This window comes from Bos indicus, chromosome 19 (genome assembly GCF_029378745.1).
Source record: "Bos indicus isolate NIAB-ARS_2022 breed Sahiwal x Tharparkar chromosome 19, NIAB-ARS_B.indTharparkar_mat_pri_1.0, whole genome shotgun sequence".
In the NCBI taxonomy this organism is placed as follows: domain Eukaryota; kingdom Metazoa; phylum Chordata; class Mammalia; order Artiodactyla; family Bovidae; genus Bos; species Bos indicus.
In genome coordinates this window covers 35,156,893-35,170,522 of record NC_091778.1, presented here as the reverse complement: position 1 = coordinate 35,170,522, position 13,630 = coordinate 35,156,893, and the positions used below count along the sequence as shown (strand labels likewise).

Here is a 13,630-nt window from a genome sequence, read left to right as displayed (position 1 = left end):
ACCCTAATAATTCCACAAAGAAACTGTTAGAGCTAATAAAGGAATTTAGTACTGTGGCAGGATAGAATGTCTACACACCAAAAAGCTGTACTTCTATTCTATACAGTAACAACGAACGATCTGAAAAGGAAATTATGAAACAATCCCATTTACAATAGCATCAAAAGGAATAAATATTTAGAAATTAACTTATTTAGCCAAGGAGGTAAAAAACTAGTACAATGGAAACTTCAAAATACTGCAGAGAAAAATTAAAGACATAAATAAATGGAATTACATCTCATGTTCAAGGACTGGATGCCCTTTTACTGTTAAGATGGCAACACTACTTAAAACAACCCACAGACTCAATGCCAATCCTTATAAAAATCTCAATGACATTATTTGCAGAAACAGAAAAATCCATCTTACAATTCACATGGAATCTCAACGGGCCTGGTACAGCCAAAACAACTGTGGAAAAGAAAAACAAAGCTAGAGAATCATACTTTATGATTTTAAAACTTACTGCAAAGCTAACCATAACAGTTTGGTACTGGTGTAAAGACAGATATATAGAAAAATGGAATATAACAGAAGGCCCCTGAATAAAAAATACCCTTGCATATGTGGTCAAATGATTTTTGATAAGGATCCAAGATTATTCAGTGGGGAAAGAACCATCTTTTTAACAAATGTTTCTGGAAAAAACTGGATATTTGCATGCCAAACAATGAAGCTAGACCCTTACCTAACACCACATACAAAAATTAACTCCAAGTAGATCAAGCCTAAACGTAAGACGTAAAACTATAAACCTCTTAGAAGAAAACATAAGGCAAAACCTCCATGGCACTGGATTTGGGAATGACTTTTTGGATGTGACACCAAAGGTACAACCAATAAAAGAAAAAAATAGATAAATTAGACTTCAAGAAAATTCAAAACTTTTGTTTATTAAAAGATAATATCCAAGAGTAAAAAGGCAACCCACAGAATGGAAGAAAATATTTCTAAACTATTTTTCTGATAAGGGACTACTGCCCAGACTATATAAAGAACTCCAAAAACTTAACAACAACAACCTGACTAAAAAATGTACAAGGGGGACTTCCCTGGTGGCCCCGTGGCTAAGATGAAAGCTCCCAGTGCAGGGGCCAGGGTTCAATCCCTGCTTAGGCAACTAGAGTCCACATGCAACTATGACCCAGTGCAGACAAATAAATACTAAAAACAAAACCAAAGACCATTGTTTAAAAAAAAATGAAAACAGGACTTGAACAGGTACATCTCCAAGGAATACACACAAATGGTCAAGAAGTACAGGAAGAGATACTAAACACAAGTGACCATTAAGAAAATGCAAATCAAAACTATATTGAGAAATTACCTCACACCCATTAATTAGGTAGGCTACAATTAAACAAAACAAAACTCAGAAAAATTGTGGAAAAAATGGTCTCCTGTGCAAGGCTGGTTAGAATGTAAAATGGTACACCCACTATGGGAAACAGTATAGTGGTTCCTCAAAAAATTAAAAACAGATTACCAGATGGCCTACCAGTTCCAATTCTGGGCACGTACTGAAAGGAATGAAAAGCATGAACTCTATCTGTAGAACTCATGTTCACAGAAACATTATTCAAAACAGCTAAAATGTGAGAGCCACCTAAGTCTCTGCCCACAGATGAACAGAAAAGCAAGATGCGGCAAGTATTCACACTGGAATACTATTCAGCCTTAAAAAAGGAAGGACATCTTGACACATGCTACCTGGATGAACCTTGAGGATATTACACTAAGTAAAATCATCTGGTCACAAAAACACAAATACTGTATGATTGCACTTGTATGAGGTACTTAGAGCAGTAAGAACCAGAAGCAGGGAAAGCAGACTTCCAGGGGCTGGAAGGAGGGGGACTGAGAGAATGCGTGATGGGGACAGAGCTCCAGATGTACGTGCTGACTGTGTGGTGGGGGTGGACGGTGGGGTGTGGCACATTATCAACATATTTAATCCATTGAACTGCACATGAAAAATGGTGATGAGGGTTATTTTCATGTTGTGTGTATTTTACCACCATAGAAACTGAGTAACAGAAAAGCTGGTATGGCATTACCAGTTATAGAGCTTGAAAAGGCCCTTTAAATACATAACGGTAAGATTAAATCCACTGACAGAGAAATAGTCAATACAAACAAAACTAGATCAGCAATTAATATCTCATAGGAAAATGACCTACTGCCATGGAAGAAGAAATATTCAATATAAGAAGGTAAGAACACCCATGATCAGATTTATACATTTACAACCCATGATGAAGTATCATCCTGGAGAAATTTTTACTTAAAGCTGTAGCTCCTTTCTTGATCACCAATAGGATACTATAGACCTTTCAAATAACTTAGAAAACATTACTAATATTTATCCACCCGCAGTTGACAGAAAACCATAACAAGGTTAGTTAACATGCTTCATAAAACGGTATAAGATTATCATTTCCAGTTTGTAGCCTGGTCACGAGTCTTCTATTTTAGTTACAGTCTTTGAAAACTCTTATTAAAATTTATGTTAAAAGTACATCAACAGCTTAAGCGATTCCATAATGGAAAATTACCTGTCATATTTGCAAACTTAACGTATTTTTTGCACTGCCCTTTACTGTTCCTAAATCCAGATAAAAGGATTAAAGTCTGAAGATAAATGGTACAATCACCGGAGGGGTGGTTATGGTCCAACTGAACATCCTGTCTCTATGGACCACAATGAAAGGAGGGAGCACGTGACCTGTCCCTATGAGCAGTCCTGAGGCCCTGGAGCCTCGAGGCGGTCAGGGCGTGGACAGGAGCAGATGGACAGACAGTTTATATCCTTTGATGGACTAAGTCTATTCCTAGGAGTACATCCTAAGGAGAGATTCAGAAATGTCATTAGTAATTCATATACCTTGGATGCTCATCACAACGCTATTTAAGAGAGGGGAAACTTACAACGTCACTAATTATTAGAGAAAAGCAAATCAAAAGGACACTGAGGTACCACCTCACACCGATCAGGATGGCCATCATTAAAAAGTCTACAAATAACAAATGCTGGAGAGGGTGTGGAGAGAAGGGAACCCTCCAGCACTGCTGGTGGGCATCTAAATTAGTGCAGTCACTGCAGAAGAGTCTAAGGAGATTCTTCAAAAAACTAGAGTTGCCATATGATCCAGCAATCCCATTCCTGGGCAAAATTCTAATTCACAAAGACACATGCAACCCTATGTCCAAAGCAGCACTATTCACAACAGCCAAGCTACTGAAACAACCTAAAGGTCCATCAACAGAGGAATGGATAAAGAAGGTGTGGTACACATATACAATGGAATACGACTCAGCCTCTAAGAAGAACGAAATAATGCCATTTGCAGCAGCATGGATGCAGCTAAAGATTAACATACTGAGTGAAGCAAGCCAGAGAGAGAAAGGCAAAGAGCAAATGATATCACTTGTATGTGGAATCTAAAATATGACACGAACTTATCTGTGCATAAGCAGCACAGACGTAGAGAACACATCAGTGGTTGACGAGGCAGGTGGGGGAGGGACAGGCTAGGAGCTTGGGACTGGCAGAGGTAAACTGTTACGTATAGGATGGATAAACAAGGCTCTACTGCACAGCGTGGGGATCCGTATCCCATATCCGGGGAGAAACCATCATGGAAAAGAACCCTAAAAAGAATGTATTGGGTTGGCTCAAAAGTTAGTTCAGGTTTTCCTATAAGATGGTGTGGAAAAACCTGAATGAACTTTCTGGCCAACTCAATATATATATGCATAACTGTACAGGAAAATTAACATAACACTAAATCAAGTATAGTTTACTTTAAAAATTTCAAAAAAGAGCAATTTAAATGTCCATTATTAGGGAAGCATTAAATAAACGATCCATGGGGTCGCAAAGAGTCAGATACGACTGAGTGACTGAACTGAACTGAAATAAATGATACAAAGAAATAATAGAGAATTACTAAAAACCATGAGTTTAACACGTGGTCGGGGAAATTACATAATCAGTACTTCAACTGAGTGACTGAACAACAACACATTTGTGAATAGAGAAAAAATACTGGGACAAAAATAATCTTTAAATGCTGGGATAAAATACATTGAAATGCCTCAGGATTTATATTTAAGGAGTGATCTATAGATAATTTTAATTTTCATTGTTATATTTTTATGTATTTTCACAAAATATCCACATTGTTAATTACAGCTTTAATAGTTGTAACATATTTAGCCAATCTGAGTACCTGCTAAATAAGGACAAGAGCAAGAAGCACTTCATGATGCAAAGAGGAAAATCTGACATGTTCTTACTCTAAAGGAGCTCGGAGTCTAACAGAGGAGAGATTTTATGTTTTTTGCTTTTTTAAAGTAAAGCTGAGTACAGGCAGAGGCTCTGGGGGTTGGTGAGACGGTATTTCCCAGGGTGTCAAGGACAGTGCTTGGTGGAGATGAGACCAAAGTAAGTATCTGGCACTTTTGCGTCCCAAACAGAGAATGACAAAGTCCTGCTTGCCGCTGATCAAGCAGCCCACAGGCCCCAGCATCAACCACTCATCAAAACAGACACAACGCTGAGGACAGTTACTCATTAACCATCAAATGACATTTCCAAAAAGTCATGGTAAGAAGCTAAGCCCTTCTGTTTGTGTGGACACAGAAGGTTCTACAAGAGCTGCAGGATTAAACATTCACAGAGCCTTGGGGACAGGTTCAACATTGTTTGCATGGTAAAAACAGACTGGCTGACACAGAACTAGAGGGGCTGCCCGAACACATACTACAGCATGTGGCCAGTGCTCAAATCAGACTATTTCTGCAGAAAGTACAGCTCACTGTTACTGAGGAAATCCACAGAGACTGCAGGGGTGGGCACACAGGCAGAACACACACAGAACAACTTACCCCAAAGCGCATGACACTGTTTTGCACCATTCTATACATTTAGAATCTTGATATAATAAATTTCTGAAAATATAATTTGTCAAACTGACCCAAAAAAAGAAAGTCTACACACACTGGTTTCAGAAAGAAATTGTGAAAGTTGTTTGTAACAATACACTCATCCAAAGCACCAGGCATGACATTTCACAGAATTCCACCAAAACTTTATAACACAGATCACACCTACACCTTGTAAACTGTTTCAGGGCATTCAAAAAGGAAATAATTTCAATTCTCTTAATGTTATCAGTGTAACATTAATGCTATTAATGTCAATGCTTAGAAAGATGACAGGAGCCGGTGAGGCATTCCACTCGTGACAAAGGTCATGAGGAAGGAGGCTCGGCATACACAAAGGCGGGATCGAGCCTCAGGAGTCCGCCCGGATATTCTCGAGCATCTACCCCCCAAAAAAACCAGAGTCTGCCTACTTTATTGCTTTGTGCTCTCACCTCTGACTTTACTGGGGGCTGTCCTCTACCACCATCTCGCTCTCTCTGTCAAAGAGTTAACTTACAGCTCCAATTAATAAAGTTCCTGGGCATTAGGAGTGTTTAAATCCAAACCCCTCAGATGGCTAACTCGCCTGACAAGTTTACCCGGACTCCTGCAGCTCTGCATACGATTGTTTACAGTCTCCCAGCCTCGAGAGGCACGGGAAGCTTAAGATATTCAAATAGCTTAGAGCCTCTCAGAGAGTTAGAAACTGTCAGAATAAACTAGTAAAGGATTTCAATGATGAGTCAATGTTTGTTGCCAAGTTTTCACATCCCCTAAATTGTATCCTTGAATATGTATTAATTAATAGTTGGTATATAGAAAAAATAAGTAGTGGCCTTGGTGTTAGTAACTTTAGACCCTTAAGGTAATAAATTCTTTTCTTTGTTGTAAACCCATTACACATCCGCCCTATAGGAATGCAACTTTATCTTCGGAAGATGGCGCCAAACCTTAAAATAATTACTCTTAGAGAAAATAAGTCTTTGTTGATAAGTCCTTGTCAAGAGTCATAAGATGTTAATAGGCCTTCTGGCCAGAAGATGATGTAAATCACCTAAACCATTTGTATACAATAAATTTGCAGGAAAGAAACCCTGGTTTTTGATAAGAATCAAAGACTGCTGACTTTGCATCCCCTATTATCCTCTATGTGTAACTTAGGGTATATAAGGCCCTGTTGAAAATAAAGCTATGGGCCTTGCTCACCAATGCTTGGTCTCCCCATGTCATTCTTCCCTTTAACTTCCAGCTGAGTCTCCATCTGGAGCACAGAACCCACCACGCTTACTAATTATGCCTGGGCTTCTAAGACCCACTCGAGAAGGTGTCTAGGGTGAGGCACCTTCCGCTATTCGAGAGGGCGCCTGCGGCCTACGTAAGTGGTGCAAACTTCTTGTCTTGAAGTTTTATTGGTCTCCCGCGTAAACCAAGCTACTCAGCCTCTTTTCTCCACTGAATTTTCCTACTGAGCTATCCTCATTCTATTATTCTTTATATCTCTCATTAGCATATAAATAGTCGCCTAGGCCGTCTCTCCTTCGAATACCCTGGATCAGCTGGGGCTGGTCCCCGGCAGAAAGATTACACACAAAATACAGCTACAGACCAATCTTCCTTATAACTGTCACTGAAAAATTCTCACATAAAATATTAGCAGAGTCTGGCAGCTCCCAAGGAAAGTAGCACCTAACAGTCAAGACTGTTCTATATGAGGAGACCAAGTAATGCCATTTATCATCAGAGCAGATCTAACGAGAACAGTCAGTCCTAGGACCATCTCCACGGGCACAGTAGAGTCATCTGGCAAAATCCTCAACCATTCTCATTGGAACATTCAATAAAGCAGACTCCACGGATACTTTCTGAGCATGATTTTTAAGAAGATGCTTCTTTATGAGTGCACTGATGTATGTTTTGATGGCATGTTTAAGATCATTTAGAAGTCAAGAAGGAGCACCCATGGTTCAGCTGTGGAGCTGGTAGCCTTGGTGGATGTGGTTTCAGACATAATCCTGCATTACTGATAACGTGAATTTTCTGCACTGTATCAAGCTCAAGGACACCAACAGCTGTTCTCAAAACAATCTCTGCCAGCTGCAGCCTTTAAGGTCTCAAGGTCCCCCCTTGTAACTAGGCAACCATTGAACCCCAACCAACCCCTGCTTAACCAGCCCCCTTATTTTTCGCCAGCACCAAACCTAACTCGTGACAAACAGCTTAAGCAACTTTCTGCTTTTTGCCTTTATAAGCTGCCCCCACTTGTAGTCTGGCAGTGGCTAAGACTGCGCTCCCAATGCAGGGGGCCCAGGTTCCATCCCTGGTCAGGGAACTAGATCCCACATGCCATAACGAAAGAGTCCACGTGCCACCGTGAAGACTGAAGATGCTGTGTGCTGCAACTGAGACCTGGCACAGCCGATCAAATTAAAAATAAGTCACACCGAGAAACAGCCACCAGAATAGTTAACTTCCCTTAGGTGACACTGTCAAGTGCCGACGAGGCTGTGGAGCTAGCAGACTGTCAGACACACACGCGCGCGGACTACGGACAGGCAAGAGCACACTGCAAAGCTGACTACTACAGTTACACACATATTTGCTTTCACCTGGGAATTCTGTACCAGTGACCGGATATGGACATACAGGGGTGCTGGTAACATTCCAGGTGGCAGTTAAATAGGTGGGTTACATTTGTCATAGTTCACTGCATATGTTTATCATTCATCAACTCTTGTATCTATGTCATCTCCAATAAAAACGTAATCCTTATTACAAGGAAATACATAAGGCAATACGCAAGACCTCCTCAGGGGCTGGCAGGGAGGGCTGGACTCCTAAAGGGACGGGGGCAATAGATCCCTGAGTTCTCTCAGCCTCAGGGGGCACAGACTGCCCCCTGTGTAGTGTTCCCAGTCCTCCACCTTCAGGCCCTAGTCTGGCTTGGTGGAAAGCAAACGACTTACACCCCACTGCAAGGAGCATACTGACCACGGACGTGTTTTTAAAACTGTTAACATCTCTTAACTCCTTTCGCCCCACAATGGATTTGACCTAAGGACCTGGATAACAGAATTAACTGAAATGTGGCAAGTCTCTCTATCACGTTCAGGTCTCTTAGTAGCCAGTGGCAAAAAATTCAATTCAAACGCTGGGTCCCTGACATTTAAAAATTGATTGGCTTATAGAACTGAGAAGATGGGAGTTGAAGATGGGAGGGATGCAGTGGGAGGTAGGAATTAAGAGCTACAAAGTATTACTCATAGAATGGATGGACAATGTCCTACTGTATAGCACAAGGAATTATACTCAATATCCTGTAAGAAATCATAATGGAAAAGAATATTAAAAAAAAAAAAGAATATATGCAGGGAATTCCCTGGTGGTCCAGTGGTTAGGCGTCTGTGCTTTCACTGCCAAGGGCCTGGGTTTAATCCCTGGTCAGGGAACTAAAATCCCACAAGACACACAGCAAAAAAAAAAAAAAAAAATATATATATATATATATAATATACATTATATATATAATGTATATATACACAAAACTCAATCACCTTGCTGTGCAACAGAAATTAACAACATATTGTAAATCTACTATACTTCAATTTTAGAAAACCACACAAAGAAGAATTTGAACAGTTTTAAAATATGCCTAACAAAATGCCATCAACTGATTTCTCCGACTAATAAAAAAAAAAAAATGTTCAAGAGTGGGCGAGGAGTCAAACCTCAGTGATGTTGCCTAATATTAGAATCACAATAGATTCTTCTCAAGATCCTAAGGTCTAACCCTTCAGGCAAGAGAAGCAGCCCTTGGCTGCTCAGGGGTTAACCTACCTTAGATGACACTGGTTCCTGTTCTGTTTTCATGTTGGTATTCTGCTCATTGTTTATGTTTAAAAAACTGTGGTGAGACTCATAGGCCAGTTTACCGAGTTCCCTATGTAACATTTATATTGGCTCAAAGTTTAAAATGTCTACCCGTGTCAGATCAAACAGGGTGATCTGTGGTGAACTCTGAGCCAATGTGACATTGCAACAGTTCTAGAAGCAGGTTTTGCCCACACTTTGAAAGTTTGTCTGACATCACTGTACTGTCACTAAAGGCCCATGTGGGCACTTGTCTTTGCTGGCAACACCAAAGAACGATCAAACTACTGCACAATTCCACTCATCTCAAACGCTAGCAAAGTAATGCTCAAAATTTTCCAAGTGAGGTTTCAGCAATACGTGAACCGAGAACCTGCAGATGTTCAAGCTGGATTTAGAAAAGGCAGAAGGACCAGAGATCAAATTCCAACATCCGCTGGATAACAGAAAAGGCAAGAGTTCCAGGAAAACATCTACTTTTGCCTTACTGACTACGCCAAATCCTTTAACTGCGTGGATCACAACAAACTGTGGAAAATTCTTCAAGAGATGGGAATACTAGGCCACCTTACCTGCCTCCTAAGAAATCTGTATGCAGGTCAAGAAGCAACAGTTAGAACTGGACATGGAAACACAGACTGGTTCCCAACTGCAAAAGGAGTATGTCAAGGCTGCTGCTGCTGCTAAGTCGCCTCAGTCGTGTCCAGCTCTGTGCGACCCCACAGATGGCAGCCCACCAGGCTCCCTCATCCCTGGGATTCTCCAGGCAAGAACACTGGAGTGGGTTGCCATTTCCTTCTCCAATGCATGAAAATGAAAAGTGAAAATGAAGTCGCTCAGTCGTGTCAGACTCTTAGCGACCCCATGGACTACAGCCTACCAGGCTCCTCCATCCAGGGGATTTTCCAGGCAAGAGTACTGGAGTGGGGTGCCATTGCCTTCTCCTGTCAAGGCTGTATATTGTCAAGTTTATTTAATTTGTATGCAGAGTACATCATGTGAAATGCCAGGCTGGATGAAGGACAAGCTGGATCAAGACTGCCAGGAGAAATATCAACAACCTTAGACATGCAGATGACACCACCACCCTTATGGCAAAAAGTGAAGAGGAACTAAAGAGCCTCTTGATGAAAGTGAAAGAGAAGAGTGAAAAACCTGGCTTAAAACTCAACATTCAAAAAATAATGAAGATCATGGCATCTGGTCCCATCACTTCATGGCAAATAGATGGGAAAACAATGGAAACAGGGACAGACTTTATTTTCTTGGGCTCCAAAATCACTGCAGATGGTGACTGTAGCCATGAAATTAAGATGCTTGCTGCTTGGAAGAAAAGCTTTGACCAACCTAGACAGCATATTAAAAAGCAGAAACATTACTTTGCCAACAAAGGTCTGTCTAGTCAAAGCTATGGGTTTTTTTTTTTTTTTTTTTTTACAGTAGTCACATATGGATGTGAGAGTTAGACTATAAAGAAAGCTGAGCACCAAAGGATTGATGCTTGTGAACTGTGGTGTTGAAGAAGACTCTTGAGAGTCCCTTAGACTGCAAGGAGATCCAACCAGTCAATCCTAAAGGAAATCAGTCCTGAATATCCATTGGAAGGACTGATGCTGAAGCTCCTATCCTTTGGCCACATGATACAAAGAACTGATTCTTTGGAAAAGACCCTGATGCTGGGAAAGATTGAAGGCAGGAGGAGAAGAGGACAACAGAGGATGAGATGGTTGGGTGGCATCAATGACCCGAAGGACATGAATCTGAGTAAGCTCCAGGAAATGCTGAAGGACAGGGAAGCCTGGCGTGCTGCAGTCCATGGGGTCACAAAGAGTAGGACACGACTGAGTGACTGAACTGAACTGACTGTCTTTGCTGACGGAAAAAAATCCAAAGAGGATTTTCACTGTGTATACACATGGCTGGCTCACTTTGTTGTACAGCAGAAACTAACACAACATTCTAAAGCGATTATATGCCAAAAATAAAATTAAGAAAACAGATTCAGCATTTTAAATGCTTCTCGGCTTTCCTCCGTCTCCTTTGGGATGGTCTCCCGGGAATGCCCTGCCCTGGGAAAGCGGGAGGATTCTTCACTGACCTGAGACTGTAATCCTGCTAGGCACAGGCAACCCTCAGGGATGGAGTTGGCTTAAGACATTGGTATGTACTGGAGACTACAGCTTTTTTTTTTTTTTTTTCTTTTCTTTTTTAAGAGAAGTTTTCTTTAAGGATGTTACATTTAACCAGAGATGAAGTTAAGTGAGCTGAGCACTCCAGGCCGAGGATAAAGCCGGGAGTAAAGCCCCTGAGTGGGGATGTGCTTCCCGTTCTGTGAGCAACGAGGCAAGCACTCCACTCAGTGGGAAGATCACCTGGAACAAGGCTGGAGAGGAGGCTGCAGGCAGGACACACGGTGTGGGTTTTGGATTTTACTCTAAATATCACAGGAAGCGGATGGAAAGCTTTGAGCAGGGAACTAACAGGATCAAGGGTCTTGATGACTGACAGCTGGGTAGAGAAAGGCTGCAGCAAAGTCAGAATCCAGATGTGAAAAGAGAAAGCACTCAGCCTACGGCAGGCGGAGGGAATCTACACAGTAAGAGACTATAGGACAGATGTGAAGCTGCTGAGAATACCCCTGGAAGGGACCCGGGGGGCTGCACCAGCACCTGTGCCACCCGGAGAGGCTGTCACTGTCACCCTGCGTCTACTAGACACAGCCCCCTTGGCCAAGGGAGGAACCATCCTTGCTCCACTTCCACTACAGGAATGGCCAGCAACCACCACACTGAAGAACCCAGAAGCATAAGGTTGCCTTCCTCCTCACCCTGCTCACTCTTGCTCGTGCCTCCAGAGGCAGAGCCCACTGGAAGCCAGCAGCTGTGGGAACCTGGCAAAGTACAGTTCAGACATGTTGGGAGTCTGTGGGGCAGGTTACAAAAGGGCAAGTGGAGGACAAGAAATGACAATTTCCCAGAGTCAGCAGCAGAAGCAGGGAACCCAGTGGGAGGTTCCATAAGGTGCAGGTAAGAATTATCATGGCTTAAACTAGGGCAGAAGTGCTTGGATCAACAAGCTAGGCCAAAGAATCAGGATAATCTAAGGAGTTTGGCCTGAATAAGAAGGATAAAGGATGGTACCCTTTACTGAGACTGGGGACACTGGAGGAGCTCTGTAGTGTATTTGGTGGATTAAAATAAACCAGCAATTGTATCCATGGTCACCTTTAACCCACCTATTATGAATGCCAGTATGAAAGGGATGGAGTTGAACATGCCTATTGGAGTTCAAAGAAAAGGGTGGGACCAGATGGAATTGAAAACCTTCTCCAACACTGTCCACCAGATTAGATGAGGTCGTGACTGAGGAAAGAGAAGAGGCCCAAGGACTGAGTCCTCAGGCACCAGAACTTCAGGAGGCCTGGAAGAAGAGATCCGGCAAAGAAAGACCCAAAGGACTCTGTGAGGGAAAGAAAGGAAAACCAGAAGAACACAAACAAGCAAAGCTGAACACAAACAGGCAAATGAGCAAAGCCGGCCTCCAGGAGATGGCAATGATCAGCTGCAGCTTCGTGTGGAGGCAAGTGATCAGTCAACAACCTCTCTCACAAGACTGTGTTGTTGTCACTCAGTTGCTAAGTCATGTCTGACTCTTTGCGACCCCATGGATTGCAGCACACCAAGCTTCCCTGTCCTTCACTATCTCCAGGAGTTTGCTCAGACTCATGTCCGTTGAGTCGGTGATGCCATCCAACCATTTCATTGTCTGTTGTCCCCTTCTCCTCCTGCCCTCAATCTTTCCCAACACTGGGGTCTTTTCCAAGGAGTTTGCTCATAAAACTACAAGAGAGTTGTTTTTTTCCGCGCCAAACCGGAGGGCTGTAGCCCAGGTGGGCAATCCCCACATGGAGGAAAGCGCTGTGCAGAAGCTCGGTTTTCCGAACAGTTTTGTATATTGTCAGAAAACACAAGACGCGACAGGGCCCTTGAAGGTTTCACGGGAGACCCCGCGGCCGGGAGGGAAGCTCACCTCTGGGGAAGCATCAGCGGCGCATCCCGGGAAAGGGGCAGACTTCCCCATCCTGAGGCAGAGTCCTTCACCTCCGGATTAACAGGTTCTCTCCCTGAGGAGTCAAAGCACAGGGAAATGATAAGCAATCACGTGACAGGCATATAAAGTCCCAGTGAAGTCAGGAACTAGCCAGAAGGTTCCTCCAACCAGCACAGGTGAGGAGAGTGAGGTGAGAACCCACCAGCAGGGGGCTCTGTCACGGTGGGTGCAGGGGGAGCCGGAGCCCGGGCCCTCTGGGGGCAAGGGGTCAGAGACTTGGGGAGGCGCAGGGGGACAGAGACTCAGGATGGGTGTGGGGGAGGGAGACAGGGACTCGGGGAGGGGAAGGGGGACAGGGACTCGGGGAGGTGGAGGGAAGGGGGACAGGGACTCGGGGTGAAGGGGGAGAGGGACTCGGGGTGGGGGAGAGGGACAGGGACCTGGGGTGGGGGAAGGGAGGGGCCAGCGACCGGAGGGTGGAAGCGGCGGAGAGCGGCAGGTAAAGGAAGAAGAGATGCCGCAGGGCACTAACTTGCGTGAGCAGTCCGAGAGACTCGGTGCCCGGAAGGAGCGGTGCGGGCGGTCAAGCGCCGCCTCCGGGGCCGCTTGGCGCGGGACCAGGTCTGCAAGGTCTGAACCGCGCGGCCCAGGCGCAGGCGCAGGCGCAGCCGAGGTCCCCTCCACCCCTAGCTCCCACGCGTCGCCCTCCCCCGCGCGCCCGCCGAAGGCTGGGGCGGGGCCC

At 43.7% G+C, this 13,630-nt stretch overlaps 1 long non-coding RNA gene across 3 annotated transcripts in view; it reads right to left on the bottom strand.

The window, feature by feature from the left end:
* Nucleotides 1–13,613, bottom strand: part of LOC109573687 (uncharacterized) — a 63,025-nt gene extending 49,412 nt beyond the window's left edge. The window contains exons 1-2 of one of the 3 annotated variants that reach the window (XR_011562003.1): nt 13,421–13,586; nt 12,868–12,961 (exon numbers count right to left, since the gene is read on the bottom strand). This is a non-coding gene — a long non-coding RNA (uncharacterized lncRNA). Of the gene's footprint in view, nt 1–280; nt 12,962–13,420 lie in introns of those variants that run through there. The other 2 variants (XR_011562004.1, XR_011562002.1) reach the window with 2 other exon arrangements.
* Between the last annotated feature and the right edge of the window lie 17 nt (nt 13,614–13,630).